The sequence below is a fragment of the Ambystoma mexicanum genome, chromosome 7p (genome assembly GCF_040938575.1).
Source record: "Ambystoma mexicanum isolate Mex_15411 chromosome 7p, UKY_AmexF1_1, whole genome shotgun sequence".
NCBI classification, from domain to species: Eukaryota; Metazoa; Chordata; class Amphibia; order Caudata; family Ambystomatidae; genus Ambystoma; species Ambystoma mexicanum.
In genome coordinates, this window is record NC_090939.1 from 470,410,082 (window position 1) to 470,429,471 (window position 19,390).

Consider the following 19,390-nt stretch of genomic DNA (forward strand, 5'->3'; position numbering starts at 1 on the left):
CCGGCACAACATACAGATATGGGCCTCGGGTGTCCAAGCCACCAAGGAAAACAGGGAGCCCCATGCATTTCCGAAAAGAGGACACCCGTGGGAATCCGCAGAGGTGTGATTTGCGCACATCGCCCCAGATTTTTTTACCCAGACACCCCTGCAAAGTCCGAAATGTGGGGGAAAAAATGCTTTTTCCGCACATTTCGCTCGACGCATCCATCGAAACACGCCCCCAACAACACATGGCCTACCGTCCCGCGTTCCCACAGGTGTCCCGATGAAAACGGTACCTCACATGCGTGGGTGCACCTACCTGGCCGGCAAGGGGCAAGCCGAAAACGCAAGCAACCCCCAGTCTGTTTGCAGAGGGGAATCTCAGCCATTCTGCCGACCGGTACAACATACAGATATGGGCCTCGGGTGTCCAAGCCACCAAGGAAAACAGGGAGCCCCATGCATTTCCGAAAAGAGGACACCCGTGGGAATCCGCAGAGGTGTGATTTGCGCACATCGCCCCAGATTTTTTTACCCAGACACCCCTGCAAAGTCCGAAATGCGGGGAAAAAAATGCTTTTTCCGCACATTTCGCTCGACGCACCCATCGAAACACGCCCCCAACAACACATGGCCTACCGTCCCGCGTTCCCACAGGTGTCCCGATGAAAACGGTACCTCACATGCGTGGGTGCACCTACCTGGCCGGCACGGGGCAAGCCGAAAACGCAAGCAACCCCCAGTCTGTTTGCAGAGGGGAATCTCAGCCATTCTGCCGACCGGCACAACATACAGATATGGGCCTCGGGTGTCCAAGCCACCAAGGAAAACAGGGAGCCCCATGCATTTCCGAAAAGAGGACACCCGTGGGAATCCGCAGAGGTGTGATTTGCGCACATCGCCCCAGATTTTTTTACCCAGACACCCCTGCAAAGTCCGAAATGTGGGGGAAAAAACGCTTTTTCCGCACATTTCGCTCGACGCACCCATCGAAACACGCCCCCAACAACACATGGCCTACCGTCCCGCGTTCCCACAGGTGTCCCGATGAAAACGGTACCTCACATGCATGGGTGCACCTACCTGGCCGGCAAGGGGCAAGCCAAAAACGCAAGCAACCCCAGTCTGTTTGCAGAGGGGAATCTCAGCCATTCTGCCGACCGGCACAACATACAGATATGGGCCTCGGGTGTCCAAGCCACCAAGGAAAACAGGGAGCCCCATGCATTTCCGAAAAGAGGACACCCGTGGGAATCCGCAGAGGTGTGATTTGCGCACATCGCCCCAGATTTTTTTACCCAGACACCCCTGCAAAGTCCGAAATGTGGGGGAAAAAACGCTTTTTCCACACATTTTGCTCGACGAACCCATCGAAACACGCCCCCAACAACACATGGCCTACCGTCCCGCGTTCCCACAGGTGTCCCGATGAAAACGGTACCTCACATGCGTGAGTGCACCTACCTGGCCGGCAAGGGGCAAGCCGAAAACGCAAGCAACCCCCAGTCTGTTTGCAGAGGGGAATCTCAGCCATTCTGCCGACCGGCACAACATACAGATATGGGCCTCGGGTGTTCAAGCCACCAAGGAAAACAGGGAGCCCCATGCATTTCCGAAAAGAGGACACCCGTGGGAATCCGCAGAGGTGTGATTTGCGCACATCGCCGCAGATTTTTTTACCCAGACACCCCTGCAAAGTCCGAAATGTGGGGGAAAAAATGCTTTTTCCGCACATTTCGCTCGACGCACCCATCGAAACACGCCCCCAACAACACATGGCCTACCGTCCCGCGTTCCCACAGGTGTCCCGATGAAAACGGTACCTCACATGCGTGGGAGCACCTACCTGGCCGGCAAGGGGCAAGCCGAAAACGCAAGCAACCCCCAGTCTGTTTGCAGAGGGGAATCTCAGCCATTCTGCCGACCGGCACAACATACAGATATGGGCCTCGGGTGTCCAAGCCACCAAGGAAAACAGGGAGCCCCATGCATTTCCGAAAAGAGGACACCCGTGGGAATCCGCAGAGGTGTGATTTGCGCACATCGCCCCAGATTTTTTTACTCAGACACCCCTGAAAAGTCCGAAATGTGGGGGAAAAAAAGCTTTTTCCGCACATTTCGCTCGACGCACCCATCGAAACACGCCCCAACAACACATGGCCTACCGTCCCGCGTTCCCACAGGTGTCCCGATGAAAACGGTACCTCACATGCGTGGGTGCACCTACCTGGCCGGCAAGGGGCAAGCCGAAAACGCAAGCAACCCCCAGTCTGTTTGCAGAGGGGAATCTCAGCCATTCTGCCGACCGGCACAACATACAGATACGGGCCTCGGGTGTCCAAGCCACCAAGGAAAACAGGGAGCCCCATGCATTTCCGAAAAGAGGACACCCGTGGGAATCCGCAGAGGTGTGATTTGCGCACATCGCCCCAGATTTTTTTACCCAGACACCCCTGCAAAGTCCGAAATGTGGGGGACAAAAAGCTTTTTCCGCACATTTCGCTCGACGCACCCATCGAAACACGCCCCCAACAACACATGGCCTACCGTCCCGCGTTCCCACAGGTGTCCCGATGAAAACGGTACCTCACATGCGTGGGTGCACCTACCTGGCCGGCAAGGGGCAAGCCGAAAACGCAAGCAACCCCCAGTCTGTTTGCAGAGGGGAATCTCAGCCATTCTGCCGACCGGCACAACATACAGATATGGGCCTCGGGTGTCCAAGCCACCAAGGAAAACAGGGAGCCCCATGCATTTCCGAAAAGAGGACACCCGTGGGAATCCGCAGAGGTGTGATTTGCGCACATCGCCCCAGATTTTTTTACCCAGACACCTCTGCAAAGTCCGAAATGTGGGGGAAAAAATGCTTTTTCCGCACATTTTGCTCGACGCACCCATCGAAACACGCCCCCAACAACACATGGCCTACCGTCCCGCGTTCCCAACGGTGTCCCGATGAAAACGGTACCTCACATGCGTGGGTGCACCCACCTGGCCGGCAAGGGGCAAGCCGAAAACGCAAGCAACCCCCAGTCTGTTTGCAGAGGGGAATCTCAGCCATTCTGCCGACCGGCACAACATACAGATATGGGCCCCGGGTGTCCAAGCCACCAAGGAAAACAGGGAGCCCCATGCATTTCTGAAAAGAGGACACCCGTGGGAATCCGCAGAGGTGTGATTTGCGCACATCGCCCCAGATTTTTTTACCCAGACACCCCTGCAAAGTCCGAAATGCGGGGGAAAAAACGCTTTTTCCGCACATTTCGCTCGACGCACCCATTGAAACACGCCCCCAACAACACATGGCCTACCGTCCCGCATTCCCACAGGTGTCCCGATGAAAACGGTACCTCACATGCGTGGGTGCACCTACCTGGCCGGCAAGGGGCAAGCCGAAAACGCAAGCAACCCCCAGTCTGTTTGCAGAGGGGAATCTCAGCCATTCTGCCGACCGGCACAACATACAGATATGGGCCTCGGGTGTCCAAGCCACCAAGGAAAACAGGGAGCCCCATGCATTTCCGAAAAGAGGACACCCGTGGGAATCCGCAGAGGTGTGATTTGCGCACATCGCCCCAGATTTTTTTACCCAGACACCCCTGCAAAGTCCGAAATGTGGGGGAAAAAATGCTTTTTCCGCACATTTCGCTCGACGCATCCATCGAAACACGCCCCCAACAACACATGGCCTACCGTCCCGCGTTCCCACAGGTGTCCCGATGAAAACGGTACCTCACATGCGTGGGTGCACCTACCTGGCCGGCAAGGGGCAAGCCGAAAACGCAAGCAACCCCCAGTCTGTTTGCAGAGGGGAATCTCAGCCATTCTGCCGACCGGTACAACATACAGATATGGGCCTCGGGTGTCCAAGCCACCAAGGAAAACAGGGAGCCCCATGCATTTCCGAAAAGAGGACACCCGTGGGAATCCGCAGAGGTGTGATTTGCGCACATCGCCCCAGATTTTTTTACCCAGACACCCCTGCAAAGTCCGAAATGCGGGGAAAAAAATGCTTTTTCCGCACATTTCGCTCGACGCACCCATCGAAACACGCCCCCAACAACACATGGCCTACCGTCCCGCGTTCCCACAGGTGTCCCGATGAAAACGGTACCTCACATGCGTGGGTGCACCTACCTGGCCGGCACGGGGCAAGCCGAAAACGCAAGCAACCCCCAGTCTGTTTGCAGAGGGGAATCTCAGCCATTCTGCCGACCGGCACAACATACAGATATGGGCCTCGGGTGTCCAAGCCACCAAGGAAAACAGGGAGCCCCATGCATTTCCGAAAAGAGGACACCCGTGGGAATCCACAGAGGTGTGATTTGCGCACATCGCCCCAGATTTTTTTACCCAGACACCCCTGCAAAGTCCGAAATGTGGGGGAAAAAACGCTTTTTCCGCACATTTCGCTCGACGCACCCATCGAAACACGCCCCCAACAACACATGGCCTACCGTCCCGCGTTCCCACAGGTGTCCCGATGAAAACGGTACCTCACATGCGTGGGTGCACCTACCTGGCCGGCAAGGGGCAAGCCAAAAACGCAAGCAACCCCCAGTCTGTTTGCAGAGGGGAATCTCAGCCATTCTGCCGACCGGCACAACATACAGATATGGGCCTCGGGTGTCCAAGCCACCAAGGAAAACAGGGAGCCCCATGCATTTCCGAAAAGAGGACACCCGTGGGAATCCGCAGAGGTGTGATTTGCGCACATCGCCCCAGATTTTTTTACCCAGACACCCCTGCAAAGTCCGAAATGTGGGGGAAAAAATGCTTTTTCCGCACATTTCGCTCGACGCATCCATCGAAACACGCCCCCAACAACACATGGCCTACCGTCCCGCGTTCCCACAGGTGTCTCGATGAAAACGGTACCTCACATGCGTGGGTGCACCTACCTGGCCGGCAAGGGGCAAGCCGAAAACGCAAGCACCCCCAGTCTGTTTGCAGAGGGGAATCTCAGCCATTCTGCCGACCGGCACAACATACAGATATGGGCCTCGGGTGTCCAAGCCACCAAGGAAAACAGGGAGCCCCATGCATTTCCGAAAAGAGGACACCCGTGGGAATCCGCAGAGGTGTGATTTGCACACATCGCCCCAGATTTTTTTACCCAGACACCCCTGCAAAGTCCGAAATGTGGGGGAAAAAACGCTTTTTCCACACATTTTGCTCGACGAACCCATCGAAACACGCCCCCAACAACACATGGCCTACCGTCCCGCGTTCCCACAGGTGTCCCGATGAAAACGGTACCTCACATGCGTGAGTGCACCTACCTGGCCAGCAAGGGGCAAGCCGAAAACGCAAGCAACCCCCAGTCTGTTTGCAGAGGGGAATCTCAGCCATTCTGCCGACCGGCACAACATACAGATATGGGCCTCGGGTGTTCAAGCCACCAAGGAAAACAGGGAGCCCCATGCATTTCCGAAAAGAGGACACCCGTGGGAATCCGCAGAGGTGTGATTTGCGCACATCGCCGCAGATTTTTTTACCCAGACACCCCTGCAAAGTCCGAAATGTGGGGGAAAAAATGCTTTTTCCGCACATTTCGCTCGACGCACCCATCGAAACACGCCCCCAACAACACATGGCCTACCGTCCCGCGTTCCCACAGGTGTCCCGATGAAAACGGTACCTCACATGCGTGGGAGCACCTACCTGGCCGGCAAGGGGCAAGCCGAAAACGCAAGCAACCCCCAGTCTGTTTGCAGAGGGGAATCTCAGCCATTCTGCCGACCGGCACAACATACAGATACGGGCCTCGGGTGTCCAAGCCACCAAGGAAAACAGGGAGCCCCATGCATTTCCGAAAAGAGGACACCCGTGGGAATCCGCAGAGGTGTGATTTGCGCACATCGCCCCAGATTTTTTTACTCAGACACCCCTGAAAAGTCCGAAATGTGGGGGAAAAAAAGCTTTTTCCGCACATTTCGCTCGACGCACCCATCGAAACACGCCCCAACAACACATGGCCTACCGTCCCGCGTTCCCACAGGTGTCCCGATGAAAACGGTACCTCACATGCGTGGGTGCACCTACCTGGCCGGCAAGGGGCAAGCCGAAAACGCAAGCAACCCCCAGTATGTTTGCAGAGGGGAATCTCAGCCATTCTGCCGACCGGCACAACATACAGATACGGGCCTCGGGTGTCCAAGCCACCAAGGAAAACAGGGAGCCCCATGCATTTCCGAAAAGAGGACACCCGTGGGAATCCGCAGAGGTGTGATTTGCGCACATCGCCCCAGATTTTTTTACCCAGACACCCCTGCAAAGTCCGAAATGTGGGGGACAAAAAGCTTTTCCGCACATTTCGCTCGACGCACCCATCGAAACACGCCCCCAACAACACATGGCCTACCGTCCCGCGTTCCCACAGGTGTCCCGATGAAAACGGTACCTCACATGCGTGGGTGCACCTACCTGGCCGGCAAGGGGCAAGCCGAAAACGCAAGCAACCCCCAGTCTGTTTGCAGAGGGGAATCTCAGCCATTCTGCCGACCGGCACAACATACAGATATGGGCCTCGGGTGTCCAAGCCACCAAGGAAAACAGGGAGCCCCATGCATTTCCGAAAAGAGGACACCCGTGGGAATCCGCAGAGGTGTGATTTGCGCACATCGCCCCAGATTTTTTTACCCAGACACCCCTGCAAAGTCCGAAATGTGGGGGAAAAAACGCTTTTTCCGCACATTTCGCTCGACGCACCCATCGAAACACGCCCCCAACAACCATGGCCTACCGTCCCGCGTTCCCACAGGTGTCCCGATGAAAACGGTACCTCACATGCGTGGGTGCACCTACCTGGCCGGCAAGGGGCAAGCCGAAAACGCAAGCAACCCCCAGTCTGTTTGCAGAGGGGAATCTCAGCCATTCTGCCGACCGGCACAACATACAGATATGGGCCTCGGGTGTCCAAGCCACCAAGGAAAACAGGGAGCCCCATGCATTTCCGAAAAGAGGACACCCGTGGGAATCCGCAGAGGTGTGATTTGCGCACATCGCCCCAGATTTTTTTACCCAGACACCCCTGCAAAGTCCGAAATGCGGGGGAAAAAACGCTTTTTCCGCACATTTCGCTCGACGCACCCATCGAAACACGCCCCCAACAACACATGGCCTACCGTCCCGCATTCCCACAGGTGTCCCGATGAAAACGGTACCTCACATGCGTGGGTGCACCTACCTGGCCGGCAAGGGGCAAGCCGAAAACGCAAGCAACCCCCAGTCTGTTTGCAGAGGGGAATCTCAGCCATTCTGCCGACCGGCACAACATACAGATATGGGCCTCGGATGTCCAAGCCACCAAGGAAAACAGGGAGCCCCATGCATTTCCAAAAAGAGGACACCCGTGGGAATCCGCAGAGGTGTGATTTGCGCACATCGCCCCAGATTATTTTACCCAGACACCCCTGCAAAGTCCGAAATGTGGGGGAAAAAACGCTTTTTCCGCACATTTCGCTCGACACACCCATCGAAACACGCCCCCAACAACACATGGCCTACCGTCCCGCGTTCCCACAGGTGTCCCGATGAAAACGGTACCTCACATCCGTGGGTGCACCTACCTGGCCGGCAAGGGGCAAGCCGAAAACGCAAGCAACCCCCAGTCTGTTTGCAGAGGGGAATCTCAGCCATTCTGCCGACCGGCACAACATACAGATATGGGCCTCGGGTGTCCAAGCCACCAAGGAAAACAGGGAGCCCCATGCATTTCCGAAAAGAGGACACCCGTGGGAATCCGCAGAGGTGTGATTTGCGCACATCGCCCCAGATTTTTTTACCCAGACACCCCTGCAAAGTCCGAAATGTGGGGGAAAAAACGCTTTTTCCGCACATTTCGCTCGACGCACCCATCGAAACACGCCCCCAACAACACATGGCCTACCGTCCCGCGTTCCCACAGGTGTCCCAATGAAAACGGTACCTCACATGCGTGGGTGCACCTACCTGGCCGGCAAGGGGCAAGCCGAAAACGCAAGCAACCCCCAGTCTGTTTGCAGAGGGGAATCTCAGCCATTCTGCCGACCGGCACAACATACAGATATGGGCCTCGGGTGTCCAAGCCACCAAGGAAAACAGGGAGCCCCATGCATTTCCGAAAAGAGGACACCCGTGGGAATCCGCAGAGGTGTGATTTGCGCACATCGCCGCAGATTTTTTTACCCAGACACCCCTGCAAAGTCCGAAATGTGGGGGAAAAAATGCTTTTTCCGCACATTTCGCTCGACGCATCCATCGAAACACGCCCCCAACAACACATGGCCTACCGTCCCGCGTTCCCACAGGTGTCCCGATGAAAATGGTACCTCACATGCGTGGGTGCACCTACCTGGCCGGCAAGGGGCAAGCCGAAAACGCAAGCAACCCCCAGTCTGTTTGCAGAGGGGAATCTCAGCCATTCTGCCGACCGGCACAACATACAGATATGGGCCTCGGGTGTCCAAGCCACCAAGGAAAACAGGGAGCCCCATGCATTTCCGAAAAGAGGACACCCGTGGGAATCCGCAGAGGTGTGATTTGCGCACATCGCCCCAGATTTTTTTACCCAGACACCCCTGCAAAGTCCGAAATGCGGGGGAAAAAACGCTTTTTCCGCACATTTCGCTCGACGCACCCATCGAAACACGCCCGCAACAACACATGGCCTACCGTCCCGCGTTCCCACAGGTGTCCCGATGAAAACGGTACCTCACATGCATGGGTGCACCTACCTGGCCGGCACGGGGCAAGCCGAAAACGCAAGCAACCCCCAGTCTGTTTGCAGAGGGGAATCTCAGCCATTCTGCCGACCCGCACAACATACAGATATGGGCCTCGGGTATCCAAGCCACCAAGGAAAACAGGGAGCCCCATGCATTTCCGAAAAGAGGACACCCGTGGGAATCCGCAGAGGTGTGATTTGCGCACATCGCCCCAGATTTTTTTACCCAGACACCCCTGCAAAGTCCGAAATGTGGGGGAAAAAACGCTTTTTCCGCACATTTCGCTCGACGCACCCATCGAAACACGCCCCCAACAACACATGGCCTACCGTCCCGCGTTCCCACAGGTGTCCCGATGAAAACGGTACCTCACATGCGTGGGTGCACCTACCTGGCCGGCAAGGGGCAAGCCGAAAACGCAAGCAACCCCCAGGCTGTTTGCAGAGGGGAATCTCAGCCATTCTGCCGACCGGCACAACATACAGATATGGGCCTCGGGTGTCCAAGCCACCAAGGAAAACAGGGAGCCCCATGCATTTCCGAAAAGAGGACACCCGTGGGAATCCGCAGAGGTGTGATTTGCGCACATCGCCCCAGATTTTTTTACCCAGACACCCCTGCAAAGTCCGAAATGTGGGGGAAAAAACGCTTTTTCCACACATTTTGCTCGACGCACCCATCGAAACACGCCCCCAACAACACATGGCCTACCGTCTCGTGTTCCCACAGGTGTCCCGATGAAAACGGTACCTCACATGCGTGAGTGCACCTACCTGGCCGGCAAGGGGCAAGCCGAAAACGCAAGCAACCCCCAGTCTGTTTGCAGAGGGGAATCTCAGCCATTCTGCCGACCGGCACAACATACAGATATGGGCCTCGGGTGTCCAAGCCACCAAGGAAAACAGGGAGCCCCATGCATTTCCGAAAAGAGGACACCCGTGGGAATACGCAGAGGTGTGATTTGCGCACATCGCCCCAGATTTTTTTACCCAGACACCCCTGCAAAGTCCGAAATGTGGGGGAAAAAACGCTTTTTCCGCACATTTCGCTCGACGCACCCATCGAAACACGCCCCCAACAACACATGGCCTACCGTCCCGCGTTCCCACAGGTGTCCCGATGAAAACGGTACCTCACATGCGTGGGTGCACCTTCCTGGCCGGCAAGGGGCAAGCCGAAAATGCAAGCAACCCCCAGTCTGTTTGCAGAGGGGAGTCTCAGCCATTCTGCCGACCGGCACAACAAACAGATATGGGCCTCGGGTGTCCAAGCCACCAAGGAAAACAGGGAGCCCCATGCATTTCCGAAAAGAGGACACCCGTGGGAATCCGTAGAGGTGTGATTTGCGCACATCGCCCCAGTTTTTTTACCCAGACACCCCTGCAAAGTCCGAAATGTGGGGGAAAAAACGGTTTTTTCCGCACATTTCGCTCGACGCACCCATCGAAACACGCCCACAACAACACATGGCCTACCGTCCCGCGTTCCCACAGGTGTCCCGATGAAAACGGTACCTCACATGCGTGGGTGCACCTACCTGGCCGGCAAGGGGCAAGCCGAAAACGCAAGCAACCCCCAGTCTGTTTGCAGAGGGGAATCTCAGCCATTCTGCCGACCGGCACAACATACAGATATGGGCCTCGGGTGTCCAAGCCACCAAGGAAAACAGGGAGCCCCATGCATTTCCGAAAAGAGGACACCCGTGGGAATCCGCAGAGGTGTGATTTGCGCACATCGCCCCAGATTTTTTTACCCAGACACCCCTGCAAAGTCCGAAATGTGGGGAATAAAAGCTTTTTCCGCACATTTCGCTCGACGCACCCATCAAAACACGCCCCCAACAACACATGGCCTACCGTCCCGCATTCCCACAGGTGTCCCGATGAAAACAGTACCTCACATGCGTGGGTGCACCTACCTGGCCGGCAAGGGGCAAGCCGAAAACGCAAGCAACCCCAAGTCTGTTTGCAGAGGGGAATCTCAGCCATTCTGCCGACCGGCACAACATACAGATATGGGCCTCGGGTGTCCAAGCCACCAAGGAAAACAGGGAGCCCCATGCATTTCCGAAAAGAGGACACCTGTGGGAATCCACAGAGGTGTGATTTGCACACATCGCCCCAGATTTTTTTACCCAGACACCCCTGCAAAGTCCGAAATGTGGGGGAAAAAACGCTTTTTCCGCACATTTCGCTCGACGCACCCATCGAAACACACCCCCAACAACACATGGCCTACTGTCCCGCGTTCCCACAGGTGTCCCGATGAAAATGGTACCTCACATGCGTGGGTGCACCTACCTGGCCGGCAAGGGGCAAGCCGAAAATGCAAGCAACCCCCAGTCTGTTTGCAGAGGGGAATCTCAGCCATTCTGCTGACCGGCACAACATACAGATATGGGCCTCGGGTGTCCAAGCCACCAAGGAAAACAGGGAGCCCCATGCATTTCCGAAAAGAGGACACCCGTGGGAATCCGCAGAGGTGTGATTTGCGCACATCGCCCCAGATTTTTTTACCCAGACACCCCTGCAAAGTCCGAAATGTGGGGGAAAAAACGCTTTTTCCGCACATTTCGCTCGACGCACCCATCGAAACACGCCCCCAACAACACATGGCCTACCGTCCCGCGTTCCCACAGGTGTCCCGATGAAAACGGTACCTCACATGCGTGGGTGAACCTACCTGGCCGGCAAGGGGCAAGCCGAAAACGCAAGCAACCCCCAGTCTGTTTGCAGAGGGGAATCTCAGCCATTCTGCCGACCGGCACAACATACAGATATGGGCCTCGGGTGTCCAAGCCACCAAGGAAAACAGGGAGCCCCATGCATTTCCAAAAAGAGGACACCCGTGGGAATCCGCAGAGGTGTGATTTGCGCACATCGCCGCAGATTTTTTTACCCAGACACCCCTGCAAAGTCCGAAATGTGGGGGAAAAAATGCTTTTTCCGCACATTTTGCTCAACGCACCCATCGAAACACGCCCCCAACAACACATGGCCTACCGTCCCGCGTTCCCACAGGTGTCCCGATGAAAATGGTACCTCACATGCATGGGTGCACCTACCTGGCCGGCAAGGGGCAAGCCGAAAACGCAAGCAACCCCCAGTCTGTTTGCAGAGGGGAATCTCAGCCATTCTGCCGACCGGCACAACATACAGATATGGGCCTCGGGTGTCCAAGCCACCAAGGAAAACAGGGAGCCCCATGCATTTCCGAAAAGAGGACACCCGTGGGAATCCGCAGAGGTGTGATTTGCGCACATCGCTCCAGATTTTTTTACCCAGACACCCCTGCAAATTCCGAAATGTGGGGGAAAAAACGCTTTTTCCGCACATTTCGCTCGACGCATCCATCGAAACACGCCCCCAACAACACATGGCCTACCGTCCCGCGTTCCCACAGGTGTCCCGATGAAAACGGTACCTCACATGCGTGGGTGCACCTACCTGGCCGGCAAGGGACAACCCGAAAACGCAAGCAACCCCCAGTCTGTTTGCAGAGGGGCATCTCAGCCATTCTGCCAACTGGCACAACATACAGATATGGGCGTCGGGTGTCCAAGCCACCAAGGAAAACAGGGAGCCCCATGCATTTCCGAAAAGAGGACACCCGTGGGAATCCGCAGAGGTGTGATTTGCGCACATCGCCCCAGATTTTTTTACCCAGACACCCCTGCAAAGTCCGAAATGTGGGGGAAAAAGTGCTTTTTCCGCACATTTCGCTCGACGCACCCATCGAAACACGCCCCCAACAACACATGGCCTACCGTCCCGCGTTCCCACAGGTGTCCCGATGAAAACGGTACCTCACATGCGTGGGTGCACCTACCTGGCCGGCAAGGGGCAAGCCGAAAACGCAAGCAGCCCCCAGTCTGTTTGCAGAGGGGAATCTCAGCCATTCTGCCGACCGGCACAACATACAGATATGGGCCTCGGGTGTCCAAGCCACCAAGGAAAACAGGGAGCCCCATGCATTTCCGAAAAGAGGACACCCGTGGGAATCCGCAGAGGTGTGATTTGCGCACATCGCCCCAGATTTTTTTACCCAGGCACCCCTGCAAAGTCCGAAATGTGGGGGAAAAATTGCTTTTTCCGCACATTTCGCTCGACGCACCCATCGAAACACGCCCCCAACAACACATGGCCTACCGTCCCGCGTTCCCACAGGTGTCCCGATGAAAACGGTACCTCACATGCGTGGGTGCACCTACCTGGCCGGCAAGGGGCAAGCCGAAAACGCAAGCAACCCCCAGTCTGTTTGCAGAGGGGAATCTCAGCCATTCTGCCGACCGGCACAACATACAGATATGGGCCTCGGGTGTCCAAGCCACCAAGGAAAACAGGGAGCCCCATGCATTTCTGAAAAGAGGACACCCGTGGGAATCCGCAGAGGTGTGATTTGCGCACATCGCCCCAGATTTTTTTACCCAGACACCCCTGCAAAGTCCGAAATGTGGGGGAAAAAACGCTTTTTCCGCACATTTCGCTCGACGCACCCATCGAAACACGCCCCCAACAACACATGGCCTACCGTCCCGCATTCCCACAGGTGTCCCGATGAAAACGGTACCTCACATGCGTGGGTGCACCTACCTGGCCGGCAAGGGGCAAGCCGAAAACGCAAGCAACCCCCAGTCTGTTTGCAGAGAGGAATCTCAGCCATTCTGCCGACCGGTACAACATACAGATATGGGCCTCGGGTGTCCAAGCCACCAAGGAAAACAGGGAGCCCCATGCATTTCCGAAAAGAGGACACCCGTGGGAATCCGCAGAGGTGTGATTTGCGCACATCGCCCCAGATTTTTTTACCCAGACACCCCTGCAAAGTCCGAAATGCGGGGAAAAAAACGCTTTTTCCGCACATTTCACTCGACGCACCCATCGAAACACGCCCCCAACAACACATGGCATACCGTCCCGCGTTCCCACAGGTGTCCCGATGAAAACGGTACCTCACATGCGTGGGTGCACCTACCTGGCCGGCACGGGGCAAGCCGAAAACGCAAGCAACCCCCAATCTGTTTGCAGAGGGGAATCTCAGCCATTCTGCCGACCGGCACAACATACAGATATGGGCCTCGGGTGTCCAAGCCACCAAGGAAAACAGGGAGCCCCATGCATTTCCGAAAAGAGGACACCCGTGGGAATCCGCAGAGGTGTGATTTGCGCACATCGCCCCAGATTTTTTTACCCAGACACCCCTGCAAAGTCCGAAATGTGGGGGAAAAAACACTTTTTCCGCACATTTCGCTCGACGCACCCATCGAAACACGCCCCCAACAACACATGGCCTACCGTCCCGCGTTCCCACAGGTGTCCCGATGAAAACGGTACCTCACATGCGTGGGTGCACCTACCTGGCCGGCAAGGGGCAAGCCAAAAACACAAGCAACCCCCAGTCTGTTTGCAGAGGGGAATCTCAGCCATTCTGCCGACCGGCACAACATACAGATATGGGCCTCGGGTGTCCAAGCCACCAAGGAAAACAGGGAGCCCCATGCATTTCCGAAAAGAGGACACCCGTGGGAATCCGCAGAGGTGTGATTTGCGCACATCGCCCCAGATTTTTTTACCCAGACACCCCTGCAAAGTCCGAAATGTGGGGGAAAAAATGCTTTTTCCGCACATTTCGCTCGACTCATCCATCGAAACACGCCCCCAACAACACATGGCCTACCGTCCCGCGTTCCCACAGGTGTCTCGATGAAAACGGTACCTCACATGTGTGGGTGCACCTACCTGGCCGGCAAGGGGCAAGCCGAAAACGCAAGCACCCCCAGTCTGTTTGCAGAGGGGAATCTCAGCCATTCTGCCGACCGGCACAACATACAGATATGGGCCTCGGGTGTCCAAGCCACCAAGGAAAACAGGGAGCCCCATGCATTTCCGAAAAGAGGACACCCGTGGGAATCCGCAGAGGTGTGATTTGCGCACATCGCCCCAGATTTTTTTACCCAGACACCCCTGCAAAGTCCGAAATGTGGGGGAAAAAACGCTTTTTCCACACATTTTGCTCGACGAACCCATCGAAACACGCCCCCAACAACACATGGCCTACCGTCCCGCGTTCCCACAGGTGTCCCGATGAAAACGGTACCTCACATGCGTGAGTGCACCTACCTGGCCGGCAAGGGGCAAGCCGAAAACGCAAGCAACCCCCAGTCTGTTTGCAGAGGGGAATCTCAGCCATTCTGCCGACCGGCACAACATACAGATATGGGCCTCGGGTGTTCAAGCCACCAAGGAAAACAGGGAGCCCCATGCATTTCCGAAAAGAGGACACCCATGGGAATCCGCAGAGGTGTGATTTGCGCACATCGCCGCAGATTTTTTTACCCAGACACCCCTGCAAAGTCCGAAATGTGGGGGAAAAAATGCTTTTTCCGCACATTTCGCTCGACGCACCCATCGAAACACGCCCCCAACAACACATGGCCTACCGTCCCACGTTCCCACAGGTGTCCCGATGAAAACGGTACCTCACATGCGTGGGAGCACCTACCTGGCCGGCAAGGGGCAAGCCGAAAACGCAAGCAACCCCCAGTCTGTTTGCAGAGGGGAATCTCAGCCATTCTGCCGACCGGCACAACATACAGATACGGGCCTCGGGTGTCCAAGCCACCAAGGAAAACAGGGAGCCCCATGCATTTCCGATCCGAAAAGAGGACACCCGTGGGAATCCGCAGAGGTGTGATTTGCGCACATCGCCCCAGATTTTTTTACCCAGACACCCCTGCAAAGTCCGAAATGTGGGGGAAAAAAAGCTTTTTCCGCACATTTCGCTCGACGCACCCATCGAAACACGCCCCCAACAACACATGGCCTACCGTCCCGCGTTCCCACAGGTGTCCCGATGAAAACGGTACCTCACATGCGTGGGTGCACCTACCTGGCCGGCAAGGGGCAAGCCGAAAACGCAAGCAACCCCCAGTCTGTTTGCAGAGGGGAATCTCAGCCATTCTGCCGACCGGCACAACATACAGATACGGGCCTCGGGTGTCCAAGCCACCAAGGAAAACAGGGAGCCCCATGCATTTCCGAAAAGAGGACACCCGTGGGAATCCGCAGAGGTGTGATTTGCGCACATCGCCCCAGATTTTTTTACCCAGACACCCCTGCAAAGTCCGAAATGTGGGGGAAAAAAAGCTTTTTCCGCACATTTCGCTCGACGCACCCATCGAAACACGCCCCCAACAACACATGGCCTACCGTCCCGCGTTCCCACAGGTGTCCCGATGAAAACGGTACCTCACATGCGTGGGTGCACCTACCTGGCCGGCAAGGGGCAAGCCGAAAACGCAAGCAACCCCCAGTCTGTTTGCAGAGGGGAATCTCAGCCATTCTGCCGACCGGCACAACATACAGATATGGACCTCGGGTGTCCAAGCCACCAAGGAAAACAGGGAGCCCCATGCATTTCCGAAAAGAGGACACCCGTGGGAATCCGCAGAGGTGTGATTTGCGCACATCGCCCCAGATTTTTTTACCCAGACACCCCTGCAAAGTCCGAAATGTGGGGGAAAAAACGCTTTTTCCGCACATTTCGCTCGACGCACCCATCGAAACACGCCCCCAACAACCATGGCCTACTGTCCCGCGTTCCCACAGGTGTCCCGATGAAAACGGTACCTCACATGCGTGGGTGCACCCACCTGGCCGGCAAGGGGCAAGCCGAAAACGCAAGCAACCCCCAGTCTGTTTGCAGAGGGGAATCTCAGCCATTCTGCCGACCGGCACAACATACAGATATGGGCCTCGGGTGTCCAAGCCACCAAGGAAAACAGGGAGCCCCATGCATTTCCGAAAAGAGGACACCCGTGGGAATCCGCAGAGGTGTGATTTGCGCACATCGCCCCAGATTTTTTTACCCAGACACCCCTGCAAAGTCCGAAATGCGGGGGAAAAAACGCTTTTTCCGCACATTTCGCTCGACGCACCTGTCGAAACACGCCCCCAACAACACATGGCCTACCGTCCCGCATTCCCACAGGTGTCCCGATGAAAACGGTACCTCACATGCGTGGGTGCACCTACCTGGCCGGCAAGGGGCAAGCCGAAAACGCAAGCACCCCCAGTCTGTTTGCAGAGGGGAATCTCAGCCATTCTGCCGACCGGTACAACATACAGATATGGGCCTCGGGTGTCCAAGCCACCAAGGAAAACAGGGAGCCCCATGCATTTCCGAAAAGAGGACACCCGTGGGAATCTGCAGAGGTGTGATTTGCGCACATCGCCCCAGATTTTTTTACCCAGACACCCCTGCAAAGTCCGAAATGCGGGGAAAAAAACGCTTTTTCCGCACATTTCACTCGACGCACCCATCGAAACACGCCCCCAACAACACATGGCCTACCGTCCCGCGTTCCCACAGGTGTCCCGATGAAAACGGTACCTCACATGCGTGGGTGCACCTACCTGGCCGGCACGGGGCAAGCCGAAAACGCAAGCAACCCCCAATCTGTTTGCAGAGGGGAATCTCAGCCATTCTGCCGACCGGCACAACATACAGATATGGGCCTCGGGTGTCCAAGCCACCAAGGAAAACAGGGAGCCCCATGCATTTCCGAAAAGAGGACACCCGTGGGAATCCGCAGAGGTGTGATTTGCGCACATCGCCCCAGATTTTTTTACCCAGACACCCCTGCAAAGTCCGAAATGTGGGGGAAAAAACACTTTTTCCGCACATTTCGCTCGACGCACCCATCGAAACACGCCCCCAACAACACATGGCCTACCGTCCCGCGTTCCCACAGGTGTCCCGATGAAAACGGTACCTCACATGCGTGGGTGCACCTACCTGGCCGGCAAGGGGCAAGCCAAAAACGCAAGCAACCCCCAGTCTGTTTGCAGAGGGGAATCTCAGCCATTCTGCCGACCGGCACAACATACAGATATGGGCCTCGGGTGTCCAAGCCACCAAGGAAAACAGGGAGCCCCATGCATTTCCGAAAAGAGGACACCCGTGGGAATCCGCAGAGGTGTGATTTGCGCACATCGCCCCAGATTTTTTTACCCAGACACCCCTGCAAAGTCCGAAATGTGGGGGAAAAAATGCTTTTTCCGCACATTTCGCTCGACTCATCCATCGAAACACGCCCCCAACAACACATGGCCTACCGTCCCGCGTTCCCACAGGTGTCTCGATGAAAACGGTACCTCACATGTGTGGGTGCACCTACCTGGCCGGCAAGGGGCAAGCCGAAAACGCAAGCACCCCCAGTCTGTTTGCAGAGGGGAATCTCAGCCATTCTGCCGACCGGCACAACATACAGATATGGGCCTCGGGTGTCCAAGCCACCAAGGAAAACAGGGAGCCCCATGCATTTCCGAAAAGAGGACACCCGTGGGAATCCGCAGAGGTGTGATTTGCGCACATCGCCCCAGATTTTTTTACCCAGACACCCCTGCAAAGTCCGAAATGTGGGGGAAAAAACGCTTTTTCCACACATTTTGCTCGACGAACCCATCGAAACACGCCCCCAACAACACATGGCCTACCGTCCCGCGTTCCCACAGGTGTCCCGATGAAAACGGTACCTCACATGCGTGAGTGCACCTACCTGGCCGGCAAGGGGCAAGCCGAAAACGCAAGCAACCCCCAGTCTGTTTGCAGAGGGGAATCTCAGCCATTCTGCCGACCGGCACAACATACAGATATGGGCCTCGGGTGTTCAAGCCACCAAGGAAAACAGGGAGCCCCATGCATTTCCGAAAAGAGGACACCCGTGGCAATCCGCAGAGGTGTGATTTGCGCACATCGCCGCAGATTTTTTTACCCAGACACCCCTGCAAAGTCCGAAATGTGGGGGAAAAAATGCTTTTTCCGCACATTTCGCTCGACGCACCCATCGAAACACGCCCCCAACAACACATGGCCTACCGTCCCGCGTTCCCACAGGTGTCCCGATGAAAACGGTACCTCACATGCGTGGGAGCACCTACCTGGCCGGCAAGGGGCAAGCCGAAAACGCAAGCAACCCCCAGTCTGTTTGCAGAGGGGAATCTCAGCCATTCTGCCGACCGGCACAACATACAGATACGGGCCTCGGGTGTCCAAGCCACCAAGGAAAACAGGGAGCCCCATGCATTTCCGATCCGAAAAGAGGACACCCGTGGGAATCCGCAGAGGTGTGATTTGCGCACATCGCCCCAGATTTTTTTACCCAGACACCCCTGCAAAGTCCGAAATGTGGGGGAAAAAATGCTTTTTCCGCACATTTCGCTCGACGCACCCATCGAAACACGCCCCCAACAACACATGGCCTACCGTCCCGCGTTCCCACAGGTGTCCCGATGAAAACGGTACCTCACATGCGTGGGAGCACCTACCTGGCCGGCAAGGGGCAAGCCGAAAACGCAAGCAACCCCCAGTCTGTTTGCAGAGGGGAATCTCAGCCATTCTGCCGACCGGCACAACATACAGATACGGGCCTCGGGTGTCCAAGCCACCAAGGAAAACAGGGAGCCCCATGCATTTCCGAAAAGAGGACACCCGTGGGAATCCGCAGAGGTGTGATTTGCGCACATCGCCCCAGATTTTTTTACCCAGACACCCCTGCAAAGTCCGAAATGTGGGGGAAAAAAAGCTTTTTCCGCACATTTCGCTCGACGCACCCATCGAAACACGCCCCCAACAACACATGGCCTACCGTCCCGCGTTCCCACAGGTGTCCCGATGAAAACGGTACCTCACATGCG